Source organism: Homalodisca vitripennis, chromosome 7 (assembly GCF_021130785.1).
Source record: "Homalodisca vitripennis isolate AUS2020 chromosome 7, UT_GWSS_2.1, whole genome shotgun sequence".
In the NCBI taxonomy this organism is placed as follows: domain Eukaryota; kingdom Metazoa; phylum Arthropoda; class Insecta; order Hemiptera; family Cicadellidae; genus Homalodisca; species Homalodisca vitripennis.
Genome location: NC_060213.1, coordinates 13,568,304 through 13,577,284, shown reverse-complemented (window position 1 = coordinate 13,577,284; position 8,981 = coordinate 13,568,304).

Below are 8,981 nucleotides of genomic sequence, written 5' to 3'. Positions count from 1 at the left end.
TTTAGTTTAGAATAAGTAATCAATCTACAAAAGCAAACTATGTCAAGATTGTGTAATGCTGCAAAAATCACTAAAATAAACTGCAACTTCAAAGTATTTTTTTATGAGAAAAAAAATCGTATAAGGTTGGTTTTAACTGTTTTGTGTTCAGAATTTAATATAAAATAAAAAAAAATAAATAAATAAAAAATTGTAAAAATTCATATTTTGGCCATTTTTGGCGTGAACTCCCCCCTTAAAGTCCATGATAATGTCGACCTAAGGATTTGGTTCGGAATAATTCATTTTGTTAAATTGTGTAATTAGTTTTCAGATTTTTATAAAAAAATATGAGGATTACTAATTTGGTGAAATAGTGACGGACATCCTCTGCATATTTTTAACTGTATAAATGAAATATATGATTGTATATCAATCAATATAAGTCTATAATATCCCTCCTGTCTCTTTTGAAATAAAGGTAGATTTAACAAATAGCCGTCGTTCCTAAATGTCAAACTTAAAATGTATTATTAGTTTATAAGTTTAATTTTCCCATCACTGATAGGACAATTTTCAGTCCATGCGAATGTTGAACTAACTCCAGTTCACTTTCCTTTCACGTGCAGAATCTGAAATCTGATGGTGTTAGAAATTCAATACATTTATGAATATTTTGCACCTGATGAGACAATGAGAATATCTCTTCATCTATTTATAGCACTACATTCTGTGTTCTAGGTCTCTCATGTCAAAACGTTGAAATGAATACATTTTGAGCGTCTTCGTTTTTCGTTGCCGACTATTTCTGGATCGATTCAAACGAACATAACACTCCAGATTTCAGGAGAAAGTTCTGACACAGCATCAGATTTCAGATGCCACACATAAGATGAAGATGAACTCTAGCACTCGAGCTACGGTACTTTCAAACAGTTGGACCTCAATAACTAAGGTACATTACAATAAGGAAATAGTTAACTGTAACAATTACAAGCAATCGATACACAAAACATGTGTTATAAATGACTATAGAGTATTTATAATGTGTTTTCCAGAGATTTTAATACGTACCCACAATTTTATGCAGCAGGTTATATAAAATAATTTTGCTCTAGGCCTCAGTTTTCGTTATCAAGTGTTTCATGTTTTAATTATTGATACAAAGTGAATTTTCAGGTAATTTATAATGGTGTCTTCTTCCTGAAAATATTGTAAAATAGCGAGAACTAATTTACATATAAAGTAACAGGCTTCAATGAAAATTCAAAATATGCGTATAAAGTCGTTCCAGAGATATTACTGATGTGATACGCTAAAGGTTAGCCAAATCTCATAAAGGTACTTGAGCCATCATTAAATGTGATATTACCTATGTTAAACTATTTACATGTGAAATTTCTAGGTCATGAATGAAAACTTGTAAAATGAATAAATCATTGTTCTTTTTTTTAGATAAACTGCAAACACCAGACACATATAAAGATTTCCAAAAGGTAAATAGTGACATCCTCTTCGCGATAGCAAACTGTACAAATACTCTTATACTATAATTTAATTCTTTCCCATCAACTCCACAGAAGAGTTACGCTTCACTAACTCTAAACCAAGTCACGAAAGGACACGGTTTGTTTCTGATATATTAATGAACCATTGTATAAAACTTGAATTGTATATTTATATATAAAATGTTATAATGAACCAAACAAGAAAATATAACAGATTAAACGTGAAAATCTAACACGTTGGTATTTATATTCTTCAGCATAAAGTGGAGAATCAACTCACGATAACAATTTATTATTTGAAATTAGTCAGTGGGTTCCGAGTACTTGGTGCCAACTGTGTAGTGAGACAGTATATATATATATATATATATATATATACAGGTATATATATATATATATATATATTTCTTGTGTGCGTGTGTATGTTAATGAACTCCTCCTAAACGGGTGGACCGATTTTAATGAAACTTTTTGTGTGTCTTCAGTTGGATCCGAGAATGGTTTAGATTCATAATTCGGTCCAATTTTAATAGTTTATTTAATTAATTTTTTAATAATAAATTGTTGTTGATGGTGGAGTGTTTTACATTGGATCCGCCAGACTGCGCCACGAACGACACGTAATACAAAGTGAACTGATACCAGCTGTGAATATTTTCAGCTGAAGTTCATCAAAGAGGCAGAAACATTTGTTCACATTATAATTTAGAAAGTTCATATTTTAAATTTGTAAAGTGCTTGATCAGTAGTGTAATGCAGATTGCAAAGATGAAGTTTCACCAATTGTTCTACGTAAATATTATAATATTACAACACAGCCATAATGTTTTTCTATTTTAATTCCAGGTTTTCCCGACATTTTGTGCTGCTATCAAATTTGTGTGTTGTTTTGTAACATTCTGTAATTATTGTGTGAGTGCTAATTGTTATAATACATTATAGAGATTGAAGATGTTTAAAGTGCATAAAAAACTATAGTTATTTATTAAAGTTATTGAACTCATTTTGCACATTTATTGAAGTGAGTATATTGGTCGCATACCTCAAATAACCTAAGTAGCATACAAATCAAAAGGTTGTGTTTCTATGTGTGAATATTGTTAACAGTATAGATAATCAAGTTTTAAACTAATGGATTTCAAACAATTTGTTGTAATTTACATTTTTAATCTGCAGTCAAAATTGGTCAGATAAGTTCAAATTAAGTAGCATACAAATCACATGTGTGAATAACTATTGTTAATAGTGTAGGAATTGGTTTTAAATTAAATTCTGTTGGCCAGTTCTGATACTATACTGTAATTTTAAATAACTATAATGAAATTCGGTAGTTTAGATAGGCTAATCAGGAATATCAATAGAGGTTATCCAGATATAAAATTGGAAGTTTTAGTAAAATACACTTTTAACTGAAATTCGTAAATATTAAGTGTGCAGTGATTGATAAGTTAATTTTTGGTTTATAAATAAATTGTTTTTTATCTTGGTATGTTTTAAATTGGATCCAGCAGAATGCGCTACGATCGCAGTTTAAAATGTTTTTCTATTTTAATTCCAGGTTTTCCCGATAGTTTGTGCTGCTATCAAATTTGTGTGTTGTTTTGTATCATCGTGTAATTATTGTGTGAGTGCTAATTGTAATATTAAATTAATAGAGAATCACATGTGTCAATAACTATTGTTAATAATGTAGGAATTGGTTTTAAAATAAATAGGCTAATCAGAAATATCAATAATTCGATTGAGATGGTGGCTGCGTATTATACTTCAGCCTTTAAATAACTATAATTTGGATTGTCATTTTAGTACTTTTGATAGGCTATTCAAATATATCAATAATTCGAGTGTGATGGTGGCCATTTATTGTACTTCAGACCTATAGGGAATACTTATTTAGTATATTAGATAAATTAAATTCTGTTGGCCAGTTCTGATACTATACTGTAATTTTAAATAATTATAATGTAATTCGGTAGTTTAGATAGATTAATCAGAAATATCAATAATTCGATTGTGATGGTGGCCACTTATTGTACTTTAGACCTATAGGGAATACTTCTTCAGTATTTTAGATACTGTAGTCTATGTTGTTATACATTTTTATCTAGAAGTTACTTAATTTAAATTAAATATTCAATAAGTTACTCATATTCATTGTGTACTAATATACAGAATTTTATTTGTACAGAAAAATGCCACGTCTTCGTGGAAGAGGACGAATAGTTATTCAATCATGTGATTTATATGCTACTTAATTTGAACTTATGTGAACAAACTGTTAACAATAGTTATTCACACATAGAAACACAACCTTTTGATTTGTATGCTACTTAGGTTATGCGACCAATATACTCACTTCGTTCAATAAATTTTCAAAATTAGTTCAATAACTTCAATGAATGACTGTAGTTTTTTTATGTACTTCAAACATCTTCAATCTCTATTAATGTAATATTACAATTAGCACTCACACAATAATTACACGATGTTACAAAACAACACACATATTTGATAGCAGCAAAAACTGTCAGGAAAACCTGGAATTAAAATAGAAAACATTTGAAACTGTGATCGTAGCGCATTCTGCTGGATACAATGTAAAACTTTCCAAGATGGTCCACCCATTTAGGAGGAGTTCAGCTCCATACACACTCACACAAGAAATATAAATATAAAGATAATGAAATTCGGTAGTTTAGATAGGCTAATTAGAAATATCAATAATTTGATTGCGATGTTGGCCGCTTATTATAATTCAGCCTTTAAATAACTATAATCTAATTCAGTTCATCATTTTAGTAGTTTAGATAGGCTATTCAGAAATATCTATAACTCGATTGTGATGGTGGCCGCTTATTATACTTCAGCCTTTACATAACTATAATCTAATTCGGATAGTAGTTATATAGGCTATTCAGAAATATCAATAATTCGATTGTGATGGAGGTCACTTATTATACTTCAGCCCTATCGGAAAATCATCTAATTTGTTAGTGTATACTCCTGAAGGATTAACAAAAAATATTGTACATTCAATGGCATTACGATAAATTAAGTTGTAAATTGAAAAAATATACCTGTTATAAAATAGTTTGTTGCAACGTTTTTACCTTCAGATTAAGTAAGTTTTCATTTAAAACATCCTCTACATTTCACATCACTCATGTTATACTCACACACATCGGTTGGTCGAAGTGTGATTAAATGTACATGTGATGAAGTTAGATATTGTAATATCTTTTTAATAGACATTTTTATCAAAACAGCCCAGATTGTTAGAGATTAATCAAAGTTTAAAATTTTCGAATTAAAGACGTGTGTACAGGACAACGTCTGTCGGGTCTGCTAGTATATATATATATATATACTAGTATATATATATATTCACCTCGGTTGTATAATGCAGAATTGCTCTATTATAACAAATAGACTTCTTAGTTTAAATATCCTTTAATATAATATTTCGGCCTTGCCGTTTTCAAAAAGTTATAATAAAAGGTATAATAAAAAGTATCAACAAAAATATTTTTTTTTTATTTACTTGTGTAAATTTTGTTGCTGTGTTATTTTTGTTTTATACTTTTTATTATACCTTTTTGAAAACGGCAAAGCCGAAATATTATATTAAAGGAAATTTAAACTAAGAAGTCTAATTTGTTATTATATATATAATATATATATATATATATATATATATATATATATATATATATATATATATATATATATATTAGAAATTAGTTGTCACGATCCGGCTCAGATGCAATTGAGATATCTGGGAGAACATGATACAAAATCTGGGCAAACCGCACACTGATGGATCTATGCTTATTGTCTTGGAAAGATTCAACTCTATGCTTAAGTGTAGTTAAATTAAATACGATGAAGAGACTTATGGACTCGCAAGGATCCAAAGCATGATACCCATTAATCTTTAATACAGGCGTTAATTATTCACCGCAGGATCACATATGTAAAGGCCCAATTCTAGTTGCATCTTTTAAATTAGTGCCTTATATTACTTTGTTTTCATTTATGTTCTTATATAGTACAGTACATTGTAGATCTGCAAGGGAAGTACGACCAGTTACTACCTAACCCTAATTATTCTATAGCATTACACGGCTATAAGACTTTAGTACTATGAGCAAGTAACATAACTGAGAGGCGGATAATAAAGACACTAAAAACAATCGTCTTTTTGTTAGAACCATTTAGTAACTAGTCATGCTCAGTTTATATAGTTACACAGGAATCTTTTTTAATTAGGAAATTATGTCATACATTTATAACAAAATAAATAAAACTCAAATGAATTCGTTTTATCATTTAGTTGATAAAACTAAAACTTGGAAACTGTCTATTAACAGTATTAAGGTTTCGACCCGCCGAGAACGGGGAAAGTGTAGGTCACCCCACTCCCCTATATGAGTTTATATGACAAGATCAGAATCACGATCTACCGAATGGGATATTGCATGGTTTTCACAAATTTCGTAAGGCTTAGGACTCAAAAGCGTAAAACAACAAATATTCTTAACGTGAAGTTATTCCAGGAATGAGCGTTAGAAAAAAATGAAAAATGTTTTATTCCCGTATAAATAATAAAAGAAGCTACAAAAACAAGGCAAACAAACCAAACAGTAGGTAAGAAATAACTGAAAATGTCAGGATCTGAATCTCAAGTAGCGGTCTTGTAAAAAGTATAAAAAAGTATATTTCAGTTTACAACTCCAGGTTGAGATCATTTGGCTGAATATGTCTGTGTAGACTAGATTTAACTAATTGTTTGTAAATTTTGTCGACAAAGAGTCAGACACGAGACTATATTAAGATATATGCAGTGTAGCGAGAGGTACGTGTAATTAAAACCTCTACAAAACACTAATTAACACAAAATTAGTTAATATGTTCCACACAAAGACCTGCAGAACAATGAGGACAAAGCACTAATTAGTGGTTTCATTATAATACTCTTCTTAACTGTATTGTCCGGTGTATTTCTCAACAAAGAGTCTGACACGAGAACTTTTATCTTTTTAAATGTTTTTATGGTATAACACATAATATTAGACGGAAATAATTTTCATCTGTGGTTTTGTAATTTTTGCAAGGTCTGTCGAAATTGATTACCTATTTTGCTCTGTGAATTGTTTGTGTATATTTTTGTGTGTTCAGGTGTATTGAATGATATATCTATCTAATCTCTACATATGTATGTGTTGATACAGTAATACAATTTGTGTTGGAAAAGAATGTTGTATTTTACTTCATTTAACAACCCTTAACAGTCTCTATGAAATGTTCTATTGTATTTCGTAATCTGCAGATGTATCAAGATAGCGTACAAATATAGAATAAAAATCTACCCAACAATCTTGGAGTGCAGAGGCGATTAATGAAGCTATTTTAACTGTAAAACGAGATAAGATGCCATTCTCAACAGCAGCAAAACAATTTGATGTACCAAGAACCACTCTCAAAAGAAGAGACCTAGAGAAGAATCGTGATGCCCTTGATGACAAAAACAATCGGTGAGAATACGGGAAAGCGTTTACTGATGAACAGGAGCAGGACTTTGTCATCACATTATAGAAATGGAACAACGGTTCTACGGTATCACGCAAAATGACACAATCACAGAAGGCTCATTGACTCGGGATCTAAAACAATATCGCTCATAACATTAATGGGGAGAAAATTGTGGCAGGTTAATATTGTTTGGTAGACCTAAAGAACAGTCATCTACACATCACTTTGAGAAGCCCCGAAGCTACTGACTTAGCTAGCTAGAGCTTAAACATTTATCAAAGCCAACGTAGCAAACGGTTTTGATATTTAAAATAGTTTTAGATAATCATGAGTATCCAGCTCATAGAATTTATTACTGTGAAGAAACAGATCTACTAACAGTTCAAAGTAGACACTCAATGGTTTTCACTTTGAAGGGAGGAGGCAAGTCGGAGCAATAACTTCGACAGAAAAAGGCTGATTTTAGAAATTTTAAGTTTGCATGTCTGCTGGGGAAACTTTTATTCCTCAATTTGGAATATTTCAAAGAAAGAACACGGAGGATGCGCTTGCAGACGGTGCTCCCAAGGATCAAAACTGCATGTACTCTCAGGTACTGGATGCGAACTGATATTTTCTTGAAATCGTTTGATCACTTTTTTAGAATACGCCATGCCACCAAAGACCCCAGGAAGAGCTATCAGACAATTTCAAAGTAGCAGACTCATGGGAGTGGCCTGCTTAAGTGCAGCAGTGCCTGAATTAGCTATCAGAATCAGCCGGCTTCACAAGTGCGGGATGTTCCTCCTTAACATGCAGCGATAAAACAAACTATGACGAAGAAAAGAAAACAGAATAGTAAGAGTTCATTGTTTTCAATATAAAATTTAATTTTAAAAAATTAAAGCACACAAAGATACTCTAAACTATTGAGATTCAAAAGAAATGTATACTGTCAGATTGTTATAGACGGAAAAATTATAACAATTATTTTACAAATTAGTATTTTTGTAGAAAAATTTAGCTTTTTATGGAGATAAAATGTAAAATTGTCTTCACGTGAAGGGTTTTAAACTAAAAACTCCCCGAAAAGCTTCAGACTCACTTCAATATCGCAACTCAAACTATAACATTTTGTTAACTCCTTATTATACATAAAACTGCATATATATATATATATATATATATATATATTATATATATATATATATATATATATATAACATACTTTTTATTTCATAATTTAGAGAGGTACCCTATGCATTGGGTAGTGGTAAACTAAAATAAATGTTACAATATGACAGTAATATAACTAAGTACGGATAATTTCAATAAAGATTGAACCAAAGTATATATTTGTTTGACACATAATTGGTCATCTATCATATGTTAGCTTGCTTTTTTAAACATATATGTGACTTAAACAGTCAAATACAAAATAATGCAACCAGGACAATTAAGGGCTCTGTGGTGTAGTGGTAACATGCTCGCCCGGCAAGTGAGAGATCCGGCTTCGGGTCCCGGCGTGCATCGTGTTTATTTTTATTCAATAACTATTGCTAATGAAATTAGGCAGTTGCCGCTTATACAGATTTGAGGTAAGTAAGGAAATTGTAACAGATTTAATTCAAAAGGGTTACAAGAGAGCGTAATATACAAGCTTATGTTTCTGTAGAGTATTTACGTCTCATTTCAGCCATTTATCAGGTTAGTTCCATCCGCCCTACTGCTCACAAGGGGAATAAATTACTGAATTTTTTAAAGAAATTAAAATTAATATAACAATAAACAACAGAGACAATACTGTGAAAATTACTCTCAATTTGATTTAAGATTGATTGGAAGCTAAACTAACAGCCAAATAATATCGATTCCGTAGACGTCATTATTATCATAAGAAGTAAATATCCATCCTGGCAGAAGAAAGACAACACTAAGTAAGTAAAACATAATATAATCTAAGTTTATCGTAATATAAATGCT